General features: G+C 37.0%; 1 protein-coding gene and 1 long non-coding RNA gene across 5 annotated transcripts in view; both read left to right on the top strand.

Annotated features, from left to right (window-relative positions):
* Window positions 1-16,219, top strand: part of STXBP6 (syntaxin binding protein 6) — a 250,811-nt gene that overhangs the window by 129,476 nt on the left and 105,116 nt on the right. The window lies entirely within an intron of this gene.
* Window positions 1,985-14,758, top strand: LOC131381545 (uncharacterized). Its single transcript, XR_009210364.1, has 2 exons — window positions 1,985-2,046; window positions 14,626-14,758. It is a non-coding gene; the product is annotated as an uncharacterized LOC131381545 (long non-coding RNA).

The following is a 16,219-nucleotide window of genomic DNA, read 5'->3' as shown; positions in this document are numbered from 1 at the left end:
GGCCACTGAGAACCAAAGAGTAACATTTCAGGGAATGTGGATTGCTCACCCAGGAGGGTGGGTGCAGAAGGACCCTCTGGAGAGTGAGCCAGGGAACAAGGCCAGTATAGAAGTGTGGAATCCCATGGAGAAGCTCCCATCTCTCACAACACATCAGTCATGCATTCATAAACAGTCTTCTTTAATAATGAGTAACAGTGCCTAATGCTGCATGCAATACCTGAATATTATCCTCCGCACAAGAAGAACACTAGAAATTCATCCATTATTGTTCCTTTATACCTCTATTTCTCTGCCATAGTATTCTACTTACAAAGTTTTACTTGTTTGAGTCCACTAAAATGTTTTAATTTCACCCCATTGTTTTAAATTAGGGGACCAACTTTGGCTAGAAGTAATTATTATTATTTTTTTTTAAATAGCAGCAGGAGCTGACACTTAGCATTCACCTACTCTTCTTGAGGTATAATTCTAGGTGTTGCATTATATTAACTCATTTGATCCCCCAACACCTCTATGCCACAGTATTATTGCTTTCCTTTTACAGATGAGCAGCCAGGCCAAGTAAGGTTAGGTAATGTGCCCATGTTCACACATGTAGTTAGGTGTAGAGCTGGGATATGAACTGCACAGCCTGATTCAGAGGCTGCTCTTAAATAATGCTATACTCGCCAATCTACAAATGACTAGCCTCTGCGTTGGAAATATTTTTTAAAATTGTAATTCATGATTTATTTATTTACAAATTTACTCTCCAGCTATGGATACAAATCTTAGCAAGCACAAAACAATGATAGTAGTGTACTAATGGAGTTCCTCAGCCTGTATATTTTTTTCTCAGTCATCACAGGGCGTAAAATATGTGAAATTTTGACTCTTTAACTTGTTTAACATAAATTGTTCGTCCAAAATAAAGGACTCTAAGACCAATCCCGTGCCGTTTCTACATGGTAGAGAGAGATCCACAGGACTAGTCCAAGCAACGTGGCAAGCCCAAAGACATCAGGAGAAGCAGTTTTAGAAAGTGTGTTTACTCTCCGCTATTAGTCCCACGCTTCTTGTCCCAATTTTTACCGCCTACTTGCAATTCCCCTAGCGTTCTGCTCCCTTTAGCAAGACATTTTTTTCCCTTTTCTTCACCAGGGCTTTGCTAGTCTGCTTGGAAGTCAAATAATGCTTGTTTGTTTATACAGGGAAGAAAGGTAGTAAGAAAGAAACAAGCTTAAAATCCCCTTGCCAAAAATTAAATAAAACTAGGCAGCCAGCAGAGCTGAGTTATTTGGGAACATGTCAGAATCCTCACTGCATAAATATTTCCATATTAACAGTACTGTCCTATCTTTGTTTTACATCCAATGCACTCAGGAACACCTTCCCTTCCCAGTTTTCTAGGTACTATAATACATTCCAGGGACTTCTGGCAGGGGCAAGGTGAAGTACTTCTTTGTGTTGTAACTTCCAAGCAAATCAGAAAGTTGGTCTTTAGTCAAATTCTTCTCCCTTTCCCATTTTTATGTAGTGGGGAGTTAGAAATTATAAAATTTATTTTGGGGAGATATTTGCAGATTATAAAATACTTTAAAAACCCATTATATAAGCTTATTCCAAAGTCAACTAGTTAAGCAATTACTGTTTTGATTGGCCTTTATAGGACCTTGTTAATCCTTAAAAGTAGAATTGATGGTTTCTGAGAAGCTACTCAAAAATCCTATGGAGTTGAGAAGTTTCAGAGTGGAGAAATGCTGAGGCCACTCTTCTTGGTACCTTCTTGGGGACAGGACAGCTGTTGGACTGAACAGGACAGAGGCTTCCCTCCCTCCCCATGCTGCAATTGCAGTGCCACATTTTTTGAACCAACTACCTGAGTATCTGTGACATTATCACACAGGGTGTTTTCTGGCGTTGTTATTTTAGTTGTTTTGCCTCTATAATTACTTGTGCCTTAAATGACATTGATCTTGCTTAACTTCACTTGTAATGATAGGAAATGTTCTTCTGATCCTAGGAACTTTGTGTTCATCTGTTTGCAACATGCTTCATGTGAAGGTAAAACTTGGGCGAGGGCTATCTTCATCTATGTGTGTCTTGTAATGAGCAGTAGAAGGACTGCCAAGAGATGGATGTCTAAACTACATTTTGTGAATAAGTAAATGAAAATGCATTGAGGGTAATTCACTATTTAATGAAGTTCTGTTGTAAATACATCTGTAAGGTGAAATCTCACCCATATATCTTTACATGTCACAGATTTTGAAAGTGAGGTGCAGTTGTGACTGAGTAGTTTATCAAATCGAATACAACATCATGAACATGGAACTAAACTGAAACCTGCTAGCCATGTGGGTAGAAGAGTATCTTGATACAACAGTATCTTGTTTTTCTTTTTATAGTAGCTGATTTTCAGCTATGACATTTCTAGAGAAATTTGAAGACAAAGGAGTTCAGCAGGTATTGCTTCCTTTGGATAATTTCCTGAACTTCTCTTTGCAGAATAATTGTCCTTTCCTGTAAGTGAGTACCACTAGCTTGTCACTTCTCATAATCTGGCATGTGAGACTCAGCCATGACCCTGTGTGGGTCCCCCACTGATTGTGAGTTCCCCCAGGAACTGTGGCTTAGTCATCTGGGCATCCCCTAGCACCAGCACAATGGTGAATGTAGCAGGAGGTACATACATGCTTGCCTTATTGAATTCTTAGACAGGAAAGAGATGGCTAGTAAGAATGGAGAAACACCAAATGGGCACCAAACAATTCTTAGTTTTAATGAATAAGAACTAAAGCTGGATCATGACCCTTGCTACGCTTCTTTTATTTTCCTTACTACTCCCTTCACATTTGAGATTGTATCTATTTCTAAGTGAACTCAAAGGTCTGTATAGTGATTTGCAATTTCTGGGTTAGAAGTGAATCTTTTAGGTAATGGAGAGTGTGACCATCAACCTCTCATTATCTTCATCTTCAGTTCAGTTTTGGTCTTTTTTTATCCTAGAATAAGAACTTCTCTGGGCCATTTTCACAAAAATACAAACTGCTAATGCAGCAAAGTGAAAAGACAAAATATGTTAGTGGCCCATCCTTATATGGAAATGTAGTATTTGACAGGTGGCATTACAGGGCAGTGGGGCATAGATGACCCGCACGGATGACATCCAGGATGATGTTCAGTAACTGGAATCATGATATTCAATTACTCTTAATGAGAAGAAAGTGGACCTCTAGCTCACACCATGAACAAAAATAAATTTTACGGGCTAAAGAGCTAAATGTAAAAAAGAAAAACTTTAAAGCTTTTTGCAAAAAACAAATATGTAGGAATTTGTTCTTATTTTTCTCAGGGTAAAGAAGGATTTCTTGAACAACTACAAAAGGGACAAATCATAAAGGAAAAGGTTGTTAATTTGCATTAAAAGGAAAATCTTCTTGACACTAAAACACCATAAGCAAAGTGAAAAGACTGCCATGTGCAAGGAGAAGATATTTGCAACCTTGTGTAACTGAAAAGGGAATAGAATATAAAACTTACTACAGAATAATAAAGGCAACCCTGAAGAAAACAGGCAAAAGCTAGGGGCAGGTAGCTCCAAGAAGAGGAAATGCATATGACTAGTAAACATGAAAGACACTTGGCCTCACTAGTAATCAGGAAAATGTCAGTTAAAATGAGATGCCATTTCACTCTCATCAGAGTGGAAAAAGTTTCTGAAGTTTTGTAGTGTAAGCAATGGTGAAGATGTAGAGCAATGGGAGCTCTAATACATTGTAAATTGATACAACCACTTTGGAGAACCATTTGTCAAAACCTTCTAAAATGTAAGGTGTGCTTATAGGGCTTGGCTAGTACTTATACCATAAATAAACTGACATGTTCATAAAAAAACATGAAAAAGAATGTTGTTTGTAATATTGAAAACTTGAATGTAACTGTGAATAGGAAAATGAATAAAAACATTGTAGCATTTTAAATAAAATGGAATACTGTACGGCAGTAAAAATAACTAAAGCTACATTAATCAACATGAATAAACTCCACAAACTTAATGAACAAAACAGGTAGTTGCAGGAGGATATATTTCCTATGCTGCCATTTATATAAAGTTTACAACAAAAATTGTTATGTTGTGTAGGATTGGTTTTATATATATCTAAATATGAATAATGACATGTTTGGGCATGGTTAACATCAAATTTAAATTTTTGATCATCTTTTATGGAGGCAGGGATAATGTCACAAATAGATGCATGGAGACATCAGTAGTGCTTGCTATGGGTTATTTCTTATATTGGGTCATGGATACTTGAGTATTTATTATTCTCTATATCTTTTTCAATGTTGGAAATATTTCATATTACACATTAAAATGTAAGCAAAAGGAAGGAATCCTCCTTAACGGAGAGAGAAAAATTATATTAAAGATTAGAATAGTGAATCCAAAATGGCTCAAACCTGAAGCATAAATAAGTTCATCACTGAACTGGATATGCTGTTCTTTCACTTAAGTTCATTAATGACTAGAACCTACTTTGTTTCTATAATATCTAAAGTACATATTGGGGATGGTGATGGCATGGAATTGTTATAAGGTTTCCCTCATCTATGTCTGCATAAGGTGGAATGAGCAGGCAGGCAAATGAAAATAATATCAAGGTCAAGGTCACCAGTAGAAGGATGCATTTACCTAGTGTCAAAGCTGCTGTTGGAAAGGACAGCATCCCTGTATACTTGCAGGACCTGGGAGGTTGTAGAGGTGTCTTCTTAGAAGAATTTTGAAAGCAAGCAGAATTTCAGCCACTAAGATTTAGTAAGGGGAAAAGAGGTTATCTTTACAGAGATGATAGCCTGGCTGTGGCAAAAGGAAGATATACCCTTGGCTCTGCATTTTTAAAAAATGAAAAATAATGGTATTGATAGTTCTGCTAGGTGAGAGCGGCTACACTGTTAAGAACACATTTGATCAGGAATTAAAACATGGTATGATGTCTGATGTCTCTACCTGGTTCCCTCACTCACTCTGTGGCTTTGGAGAGATCACCTAATCCCTCTAAACATCAGTTTTCTCATCTATAGAGTTAGGGAGTTGGTTTTGATATCTATAAGCACCCCTTTAAGCCTGAAATTCTTTGCTAATTTTTCATCAGTGGCTTACTTTAATGAGGGAGAAGGCAGAAAGAGATAAATAAGGGTCAGAAGACTTAATAGAAGAGTTGGAGGGTGACTCATTCTAGGGAAGTGGCTGCTGACAGAGTAAGTCAGAATGTACAATGACTTTGGTAAAGGACTGGAAGATGACAGGAGTCTTGGCAAGGCCTGGAATATGGTGCATGGTATCCTGAAAAAAAGGGGAGGGGGATGAAGATTGAGGAATATGGGAGTCCACTGGGTGTCTTACCAAGGGCAGTGGTGAAAGGGGCAGCAGTAAGGAGCACAGGGACCCAGCAATAGAAAGGTGGGATGTGCAGGCCAACTTTGAAACAAAAAAATAGCTGAAATGTGAAAGTAAGGGTTGTGGCTTTTGAGCCATGTTCTTATTTAAAAACATAGTAGTAGTCAATAACATAGGTTAAAATAGGCAGAGGGGGGCCATTTCCTTTTTATGAGAAATGACTGTAATTTGCCGCCTGACTTTCCCAATACTGGGACTCTGTGCTTGTCCCTCTGTGGTGTGGATATTTGTTCTGGAATAACAGCAACAAGCCTTTTAGCTGGGATTAGAAGGATTAACTGAGCTCCTGTTATCTTAATGCCAGTTGATTCTAAGCCTTGAATTGGATGAGCCTTCTACTCTCTTATAGTAAAGTTGTATTTAAACAAAAGGAATGCTAAACGAGACATCTCTTGAATCCAGAAAAAGAATATTTATATAGGTTGAATTAAGCCAATGCTTTTTGGTATGTGTGTTTGCAGATATTGGAAAGTTTTAGTAAGATCGCACTTCTTAAAAGGTAACTATAATTTCTTCACGGAGATCACACTCTGCTCTAAGCACCTTATTAAAGCGTTAGAGTCATCAAATAGATGCCTGGTTGAAGCTGGGATTATATAGCTTATACCAGGTTTGTGTTGATTAAAGGAATGATAACAGCAGTAATTGTTGGCTTTCATTGAAATTTTGTATGTACTACATTGTATGAATTACTTTACAAGTATTTCCTTGAATCCTCCCCTATCCCTGTGAGGTAAGTGATACTATTCCTATTTTACAGAGAAGAGAAATGAGACTTTAACAGATTATACAACTTGCCTACTAAGTGGCAGTTAGTAAAAGGCCGAGCCTGTTTGAAACTAGGTCTCTGATCCCAAAGCTAGATTTATTAAGTATTAAACCCTTGTCTCTGGTGCCTTGTGTCTGCTGTGCAGTCAGCAATACATCCAACACACCAGATTTCTAAATCTTGGGTTGCATTATCTCAGTGGTCATAGCATGTGCTACTATCCTGATAACTGAGTTGGTTTTCCTGTTTCCCAGAAACAAGTGAAACAGAACATAGTTTGTGAGTAAAGACGGTCTCCAGTTGTGCACAGTAGTTGCTTGGCAAACCATTCATACTATTCTTAGAACAGCTGACATGGAAGATAAGAGAGTGTGAGGTGGTTTGGGGGCTTGAAGGATGTAACACTGAGGAGATGTTGGAAATGGGGGTAGCTGAGGGAGACGGGATCCTTCTTAGGGTCCTCTGGGAGCAGTATGGCTCTACTGGGGTGGAGGCCTTGCTGGCTAACAGAAATTTTCCAATTCAATAAAGTATGCTGGGTTTTATTCAAAAACAAATAAAAGGGGAATCGCTAGAAATGTGCGCCTACTCAGCCTTGAGTTTCCTTCTCATCAAACTAAAGGAGGGATAAACTATTGCCAGCAAGGAAGTATAACACACTCCCTGAGGAATCACCTCAGCTCTCTGAAAATGAGAAAGAGAAATATTCTGTTGATCAAAGATTAAAAATAGTTGAGTAAATATTTTATGAGTAAATATTTTAAACTGTCAGAAAAGAACCATTAAAACATGAAGTGTAAATGACAGTCCTGTTATTTTAGAAAATGGCCACATCTAACACATCTTTATTTTTAAAATCTAGTATACAAACACAATAACATTAATACATCTTCCTCCACATGTGTTTTGAGTATTGAGTTCCTGATTCTTGCTTTGCTTTGTTTGATTTCTGAGTACCAGGAGCAAGTACACTGGTGAGTTTCAAGATGTTTGTAGTGCTTTTTGATACGTACATGCTATTGATATTCTGGTCTCTTAAGTTGAGAAGATGGAAAGCTAAACATAAGAATCACAATGACATTTGAAATTGTTAGATATCAAAACCTCTGGAAAGCTAAATTTTTCCCAAATTTTCTCTTCTCTTACTTCACATTCTTCGCAAGGGCACAAATGAAGCTGCTGTCATTTTCCATGTGACCTAACTTGTCTCTGTGTAGCTGTTTCTCTCTTTATTATAAGCATTCTTTCAAAGTGTAGGCACTTTGGTATTGTAAGCAAGTGAAGATTTATAAGAAATTAGCCTCCCTGTCATGCACTCACACCATCCTTAAGTACATACACACAACTCACCTTCTCCCACTACTGTTTTCATTAACAAATACTCATTTATTTAATTAACCAAGTCACTATATTGCACAAAGAAATTAAGGGTATGAGGCAGAGTCACACATGTGAGGTGCGTTCACAGATTTATTAAAATTGTTGTAGCTAGGGCAAAATAACTCCTCTTAGATACCAAGTAGGAGCGGAATTTAATCTGACGTACTAAGTGACTTGAGGGCAATTTGATTAAGAAAAAAAAAGAAAGTGCTTATTGAATCTTTTGAAGAGAAATAGTTCTTCTCTAAAGGGATGTGATGAACCCTAAAGGTAACTTAAAATTTGTTTTTTTTTTTATTTTTCGCATTTATTTATCAGTTATTAAAACATCCAAAGATGTTTTTCTGAAGAATTAGGAAATAAAATGGTATACACATTTCTGTCAGTGTGTTTGTTACAGGATAATTTTCCCTTTCTTAGAAACCTTTCTTCCATCTCTTTAGTCTGGAAGACTAAAGTACCATATTACCCATGCCAGAATGAGACTTGGTAATAAGGTTATTTTAAGCATCTTAGGCAGAAATTGCCCCGAAAGTACTTGATTTCTGAGTGTGCTAAACTCGACGTAGTACCTGTTGCGTAAGTTTAAAAAAACAAAGGCAGACAACTTAGGCAGCTCTGACACATCTCACCTTGAGGGCTGTGTTCCTGGGGAAGGAGGAAGTTAGGCAAGGATGTGTGACTGCCCTATTTTTCCGGAGTCTCCATTATGGTAACAGTAGAATTTCCACCTTGAGCACACCCTTCGATTCAAAGCACCTGCTTTCATTTCTTCTGCCTTCCCAGTATGGGAGCTTGAGCCAACAGCCTTGAAGTTGTGAAGCATTCATTATTTCACAGTACAGTAAGTAGGGAAAAGTTTTTCTCTTTTGCACGCTTGGTTTAGAAAAAAATTGAAACCTTATATTTAGACCAAATGTTTGACAGTTAATATTCAAACATAAGATGCTGTAATTCTGCTTTTCTCACATTTCATGTCAACAATCAGTTGTGTTCTAGGGTGAGAATGTACCAGCCACTGGTTAAACTGCTGTAATAAGGGAGAAGAGAGTACCAGAAATATGTTAATTAAGTCCCTATGTTTAATAAAGCATTTGTATTGAGTAGATAAATCTTCACTCCTAACTCATTTGTCAGACTGCCAATTCTACAGTATTTTATTAAATGAAACTTTTTCCCTTTCTTTCATTTCACCAACTAAACAACTAAACAAGATTTAGTTGTTTAGACATCCATGCCTGCTGTTTTGTGTGTGTGTGTGTGTGTGTGTGTGTGTGTGTGTGTGTGTGTGGTGGGGGTGTGGTTTTTAAGAAATAATCACCTCTTTTTAAAGTTAAATGTTTTTATGAGCTCCTTTAACAATGATTTAGGTTTGTATTGACAAAATTTAAAGAAAACCATCACAGGTCATTCCTGTGTCCCCTTACTCTCATCTACTTGTTTCTTTTAAGACTAGTTGTATTGAAATATAATTCATAACCCTGAAGTTTACCCATTTAGATGTACAATTGGTTTTTAGTATATTCACACATCTGTGCAGCACATCACTATCCTATTTACCACTAACTTTTCTCATCACCATCCCCCACCACATACACAAAAATCCATACCTATTATTAGATACAACCTCCCCCAGCCCCTGGCAACCATTAATCTACTTTCTATCTCTATGGATTTACCTATCCTGGACATCTTACATCACTGGAATCATGCAGCCTTTTGTGATTGGCTTCTTTCAACGTTGTATTGTGCCTGTTGCAAAAGTATAAAAAAACAAAGGCAGACAACTTAGGCAGTTTGGACTTGGACACATCTCACTTAAGGGCTGTGTTCCTGGGGAAGGAGGAGGTCAGGCAAGGATATGTGACTGACATAATGTCTTAAAAAGTCATCCATGTTGTAATATGGTTAGCAAATATTTTCTCCCATTATGTACATTGTCTTCTCACTTTATCGATGGTGTCCTTTTCAGCAGAAAGTTTAAAATTTCGATGAATTTTAATTTATCTTTTTTTTGTCTTTTGTGTTTTTAGTGTCATGTCTAGAAACTTGTCTAATGCAAGGTAATCAAGATTGATATCTATGTCTTTTTCTAAGATTTTTGAAGTTTTAGCCCTTACATTTATGTCTATAATTTATTCAGTTAATTTTTGTATACAGTATGAGGTATGTGTCCAACTTCTTTCTTTTTGCATGTGGCTATCCAGTTTTCCCAGCACTGAAATGCAATTAATTTCTAATTGAAACTGTTAACCTCCTCAGAGATTGTCTTGAGTGCTTGTGGTGCGATTGGTGTTTGAGGAAGGTTGTTGCTAAAGCTGTGCTCCATGTTTGTAGCTTCCAGTGCTGGTGACAGCCTTTTCTCACCATCTCTTCAATGAGTTACAATGATCCTTCTGTCCCCACATGCATTGCCAATACTTTGCCAAAAAGTGTGAAAATGTAGTAAAACAATCACACATTTGCCTACTCCATTTTGTCATCTTTTCTTCTAGTTTTTGTGTCATTCCTTAATAGTATGGGATTTTTCTACAAAATTGTGCCGAGTTGTTAACATTAGGAATAATGTTAAACATGGATGTTAGTATTATCTTTGCCTCAACTCCTTAGTCCCCTAGAAATGATCAAGTGTACCAGGGACACAATTGCATTTTCTTCCTCCTACTCTGGCTTCCTTATGCTATGCTTCCTTGGGAGAGACAGAGTTTTCTCAGCTATTTCTAAACCTTGGGGCTGCTCAGTGCCAATCCTATTTTGTCCATGGCAGACTGACCCTGGGAAGTAAGTATTAGTCTAGGAATGGTCATGTTTGTGTCCAAGAGTTAACTACCTCTAATTCCTGAGCTGAATATACTCTGAAAAGGACTGGCTTTCTAAATCAGTTATTCTCAAACTTGAATGTGCATGTAGATCACCTGAGGATTTTATTGAAATGCTAATTTTGATTCATTATATCTGGGTGAAACCTGAGATTCCACATTTCTAACAAGCACCCAGGGTTACAGATGCTGTTGATCCATGGACCACACTTTAAGACCTAAGGTCCCTAGGTGTCCTCGATCCTAGGAGGAAGTCAGGAGTTGGAAACATTCTAATCTAGACCTTGAGTTCTCCCTAGTATTTTCTGGAAACCAAAAAAGATTCTTTAAATAAAACAAAACACTCCCCAGACACCCTGCAAAGCAAACAAACCAATTCCAGATACCATCCATTAGCTGCAATCCAATAGAGATTAAACTTCTTAAAGAAATAAAATCTCCCCTTAGGATAACCTGCAGAAATTTTGCTATGGCTAATTACTCAGTTGCAAAGACGAAATGTATGTGTGTCTGATGATGTCACAGTGATGTCTCTGGTCTTTTGGTATATTCTCAACATCATGACTCAGAAAGGTGTTAATGTGATTATGCTTTGATGAGCAGTGTCCAACTGGCTGATTTATAGATTTCCCCAGCTGATTTAAGAATAAAATAGGATGAGTTGAGCCTTCTCTACCTGGTCAATCTTAGTTTTCTTTAAGCCCAGTTACACTCTCATAGCAATTTAGGCAAATACCACCAGATTCCCTTATCACAAAACTCATATTTACCCTAAACCCAGGGGGTGAAGACTTTGTGTGTCATATTTGTTTGGAATGATTATACCTTAAGCTATACAGGAAAAGGCTGGTGATGTTCTAACCAAAACATATATTTATTTGAGTCTTTTTGGTTTTTCTGGTAGTTACTTCAGAATCAGAGTTATAACTGCATTAACTATCATGGTTAAAATACCATGATTTTTACAAAAGATAGGCATCTGTCTGTCTGTTGAACCCCGTTAAAAAAGCCAGTTCAGAAATGTTAGTGACATCTAAAAGAACAAAGTGAATTATCTTGTTTTTTAAATAATCATTACAATTTTCTTTTAGGTTCACATTTTATCTATTTTTGTTCTGCAAACCTTGGCTCAGGATAGTAAAGGGTGAGAGAGAGAGTGACTGATTGATTCATTCATTTATTTGTTTCACCTTCACCTGATAAAGATTATTTATTTTGCAGCTGGATTAGAACTAGCTGAACAGAGTTGTGGGTATGCATATTGATTAAAAAGGGATAGAAAAAGGAGACGAAGACTATTGGTATACACATACTATGACCTCATAGTTTATGCTAATTTCTATGACTTTAAGAAAATGTCTTCAGAGCTTAGCTTCTTCACCAGAACAGGACTATATTTAAAAATCCAAATGATTTACCTAATGTGCTATTTTTGCTAAGTAAGAACCAGTATCTTATGGTGGTTGGTTTAGGATGAAATACAACTACAGTAGGAATCATAATAGTAATAGTAATGCTAATGGTAATAGTAATAGTTACTCCATTGTTTCAGCAGTGAAACAATCCATGCCCCACAGCTTGTGTGGAATGTCTGGGTAACTCAGCAGACCATCTGTTTGACTGTGGCTCTTGAAAAACCTCACTTTTACCACTGTCTGAAGGAATTATATCAGAGTATAATCCTGAACCATAGTTGAAATGAAAGAATTTGCAAAGCCATCTCATTTGTGCTCTTAGTCATTTTTATTCTATGTCTACACTGATTGAGATTGTTACATGAATACTGAGAGCACAAAGTCTGACCTGTGTAGACAGTAATGACATGAAATGCACTTGTGTACTTTTGTTAGCTCTGAGAAACATGACAAATTGTCCTCATCTGTGATTCCTCTCTCTTCTCCTTAAAAAAAGACAATGTTGAACCAAACTTTGTGATAAATATCTTCTGATAATAGTGGTGAAAGCTGAGGGAGACTAATGTTTTGCTTCTCAGCAATCCTGCTGCCTGGCACTTGTGTGTTTGAAACAGTCAAGAAGATAATTTTCTGAAAATGAGCAAAATCTGTAAAGCTAAGAGCTACATCCTTTGGAAATGTATGAGTGAAATACTGAAATGCTATCAAGCAAGCCCATAAATCTTGATTCATCGTTTGATCAAGATCATAAATCTCCATCAAAGAATTATGCACAAGCCATTCTTCTGATGTGCATCTTAAATGAAAAAGTTAAAAAAAGGAAGTCTTCATGACAACGGATTGCTTAGGGAAGAAATAGACAGCTATAACAGGGAGCCAGCAGAGTTGTGTCAGGCCTGTGAGGGGCTGCAGCCCTGGCATTCAGGATAGTTGCATATGTTCTTTTAAATGACGAAAAAGGGGAAATGGATATTTTATTTAGGAAGGGGGAGGATAGTGCAGCCAGCCTGTCTTTGAAAAGTTGTTATTGTCACAAGTTTATAGATTTTTCGTCCTTTGACTAATTAAGGGCAGTATAATAAATTATTACAGTAGCCAGCATTTTGAAATTCAGTTTTAAAAAAAGTAAAATAAAAAGCCAAGCATTTGACTATCCTGTTAAGATGCAAATATCACTTCTCAATCTTGTGATTGAGAGTATATAAAATGGTGTCAGGCATATTAATAAGAAAGTGGTACTAATCTGTCATACTGAAGAATAAGGGAAGAACCAAGAACAATTTTAAAATATATCTTGTGACCAAAACTTGGAAGATAGTCTCGGGATGACAAATGATTAATTAGAAATATGTCAACCTCAGCTGCTAGGAATTAAGGTAGCTGTAAGATAAAATCCATGAGAAATTAATTTTAAAAAGCTTTATTTCTTGCATCACAGTGGCATACTTTCTGATACCAGCTTTAGTATCTGTTACCAAATGACAGTGAAAGATGATGCATAATTTAAGGCTCAGTAAATCCCGCTAAGCCTGAGTTGCTGGAGAATGACACATTGACATCTAAAACAAGGCTCAGGAGACGAAAGGGAAAGGCCAAACTGCCTATCAGCTGTAATGTTTCTTGAATCCTTCCCCACATCCACAACGCTTCCTTGAGAAGAGACAATATTTCCCCATATTCTGGGGATCACGTTATTCCATTTCCACTTCCTTGGTGGTAAAATGTGAACCAAGATAGCAGCAGGGTTTTTGCAAAGACTATAAAGATTTTATCTCTCATCATTTTTAATTAGTGTCTTTAAGACACAAGGTTAAACATGGAAATTATATAGTATAGCAAAGCAAATTCACTTTTCAAATCGACTATTTAAAAACTTTTAGTGATGTCTAATTGTCTTAGAGATTTTCCTCTTCTCAGCATACATCTGAGCTGGGGTTCTAAAAGAGATTACAGATGTTTTCTTCTCAAAGTAGCCTAGGACACATACAATATGACCCATTCTTTGTTGTTGTTGTTGTTATTGTATTTTTAATTTAATTTTTGTGGTTGACAAATAATAATTGTACATATTCAAGGGATGCATAGTGATATTTTGATACATATTATGTATAATGATCTGATCAGAACAATTAGCATACCCATCATATCCAACATTTATCATTTCTTTGTGTTAGGAACATTCAATATCCTCCTTCTAGCTATTTAAAACTATATAATACATTCCTGTTAACTATACCAGGTGACCCATTCTTTATTAACTGGTCCTCATCTCCAGGACTGTGGTTTCTCAGCAAAGAAGGAATCATTCCTATTTGGTCAGTGAAGGAATGTGTGACCATAACTGTTGAGCTGCTACTTTTTGTTGGAATCCCCTCAGCGGAGGTTTCTTTTTCAGCATCCTTTAAGATAATTTGAGTTTCATACCATTTAATGAGTCTGTGAATTACCCTGTAATTATACCCATCTCCTGGCAGGGTAGGTTTTTGCAGCATTAAAATTGGGCTTATAACTCAGGATTGCAAAGAATAATTATGTAAATAAGAAAAATAGGTTAAATCCCAGTTAACCTAGTGCTGGCTTCTGAAAATACCTGTGGTGGAGTTCCTGTTTTTAAATTTTAAATCTATTTAGACCAGTGCTTTAGTAAAATAGGATAAAAATAAATTGCTAGAAAAATGAAAAAAAGGCAAGTCCACATTTTTTTAAAAAGTAGTGTTATATTCAACTGACATGAAATTACTCTGTCCATGTTCTATAAAACTTCTAAGTGCCTTATAGCAATTTTTGTTCTTATTGCAGGACAGCACCAGATAGCACAGTCTGCGGGCCACACTTTGAGCAGCATTAATCAAGTGTACTCACATTTACTCACTTGTACCTCTTGCCACTCCTGGTCACCTTATTCTTTTAATAAATTGTTATTTAAACGTTAGATTAAGTATGTACTTAAAATAAGGCTGTATGATTTTTAAATGGATAGATCTAATTGCAAATTCCTATGCGTTGTTAAATCGTTATAGAGGATTTTAACGATTATTTGGCAAACACTGGTTGCTGCATTTCAAATTTTTTTTTTTTTTTTTTTTTGGCATTCACTTTCTATAAACCTTACCCAGCCACCTTTCCCTGTCACAATACCAAACATTATTGTCAGGTGATTTTCAATACCATCCATTCAAGATACCTTTTATATTTTAACTTAGTTCTTAAAATCTTGAATTATTTTAGTGAAAAGCTAGTCTAGGACCTTGGTTTTGCTTAAAGTTGAAAGGAAGAGGCTGCCTTAAAGGCTATAGGAAAATAATCACACTAAATTCTAACTCAGACCTCAAGTAGTTAAAAAATTATTTACTTCTATGAATTCCTTGTTCAGATTGGGTACATAGAAAAATAGAGTTACTTATGTACAATCCTAGCTTGCTGGGACTCTCATGCCAAACAGACACTGCCCACCCTTGGTGGTTATATTAGTTTCTCTCTTTCCATTGCACAAGTTGAATACGGTGGTAATATTTAACATGGAAAAGACTCAAAATACCACACTTGCTGTCTTACAATATTTGGAGTGCTGCCATGTGGACAAGAAAGTTGAGTAACTCTCCGTGACTGGAGAACACACAGACTCATGGGTAGAAGTCAACAGAGAGGCTGATTTCAATTTAAAAAAGGGTTTGTAAACATGCACACAAACGTGCACGTGCACATTTGAAGGAAGACAAGGAGGAACCGAAGAACTCTGCTGGTTTTTCTAAGCTATGTGCTCTGCTGCAGATGCAGCTGCTGGGAAAAGGGTGATAATAGAATAAAGGTTTGGAACACTCTGAGAAATGGAATGAGGCATTCACTATGGTCGTGTAAAGGAATTGCCCAGCAGCACTGCCAGGCAAATGACTGACTGTTGGGCTGTTAGAGAGGACACTCAGGCTTCGATATAAACTGGTCTGGATGACTGCCAAGGTGCTTTCCAACTTTGAGAAGCTGCTATCTATAGTGGAGACATCCTCCTGCTTGGTTTCTTTCTTTCTTTCTTTCTTTCTTTGGACATCCTCCTGCTTGGTTTCTCTTTCCTTCCTTTCCTTCTTCTCCTTCCTTTCCTTTCTTTCCTTTCTCTCTCTTTCTTTCTTTTCTCTCTCTCTCTTTCTTTTTTTCCCTTCTTTCCCTCCCTTCCTACCTTCCTTCCTTCTTTGAGGCACGGTCTTATTCTGTTGTCCAGGCTGGAGTGCAGTGGCACAAACATGGCTTGCAGCCTTGACCTCCCAGGCTCAAATGATCCTCCTGCCTCAGTCTCCTGAGTAGCTGGGACCATGGGTATGTGCCAGTATGCCTGGCTAATTTTTTTTTTTTTTGGTTTTTTGTTTGTTTTTGTAGAGACAAAGTCTCACTATGTTGCCCA

This window comes from Hylobates moloch, unplaced genomic scaffold, assembly GCF_009828535.3.
Source record: "Hylobates moloch isolate HMO894 unplaced genomic scaffold, HMol_V3 SCAFFOLD_16, whole genome shotgun sequence".
Classification (NCBI taxonomy): domain Eukaryota; kingdom Metazoa; phylum Chordata; class Mammalia; order Primates; family Hylobatidae; genus Hylobates; species Hylobates moloch.
The sequence above is the reverse complement of the archived record's forward strand: the minus strand, read 5'-3'. Positions and strand labels throughout refer to the sequence as shown.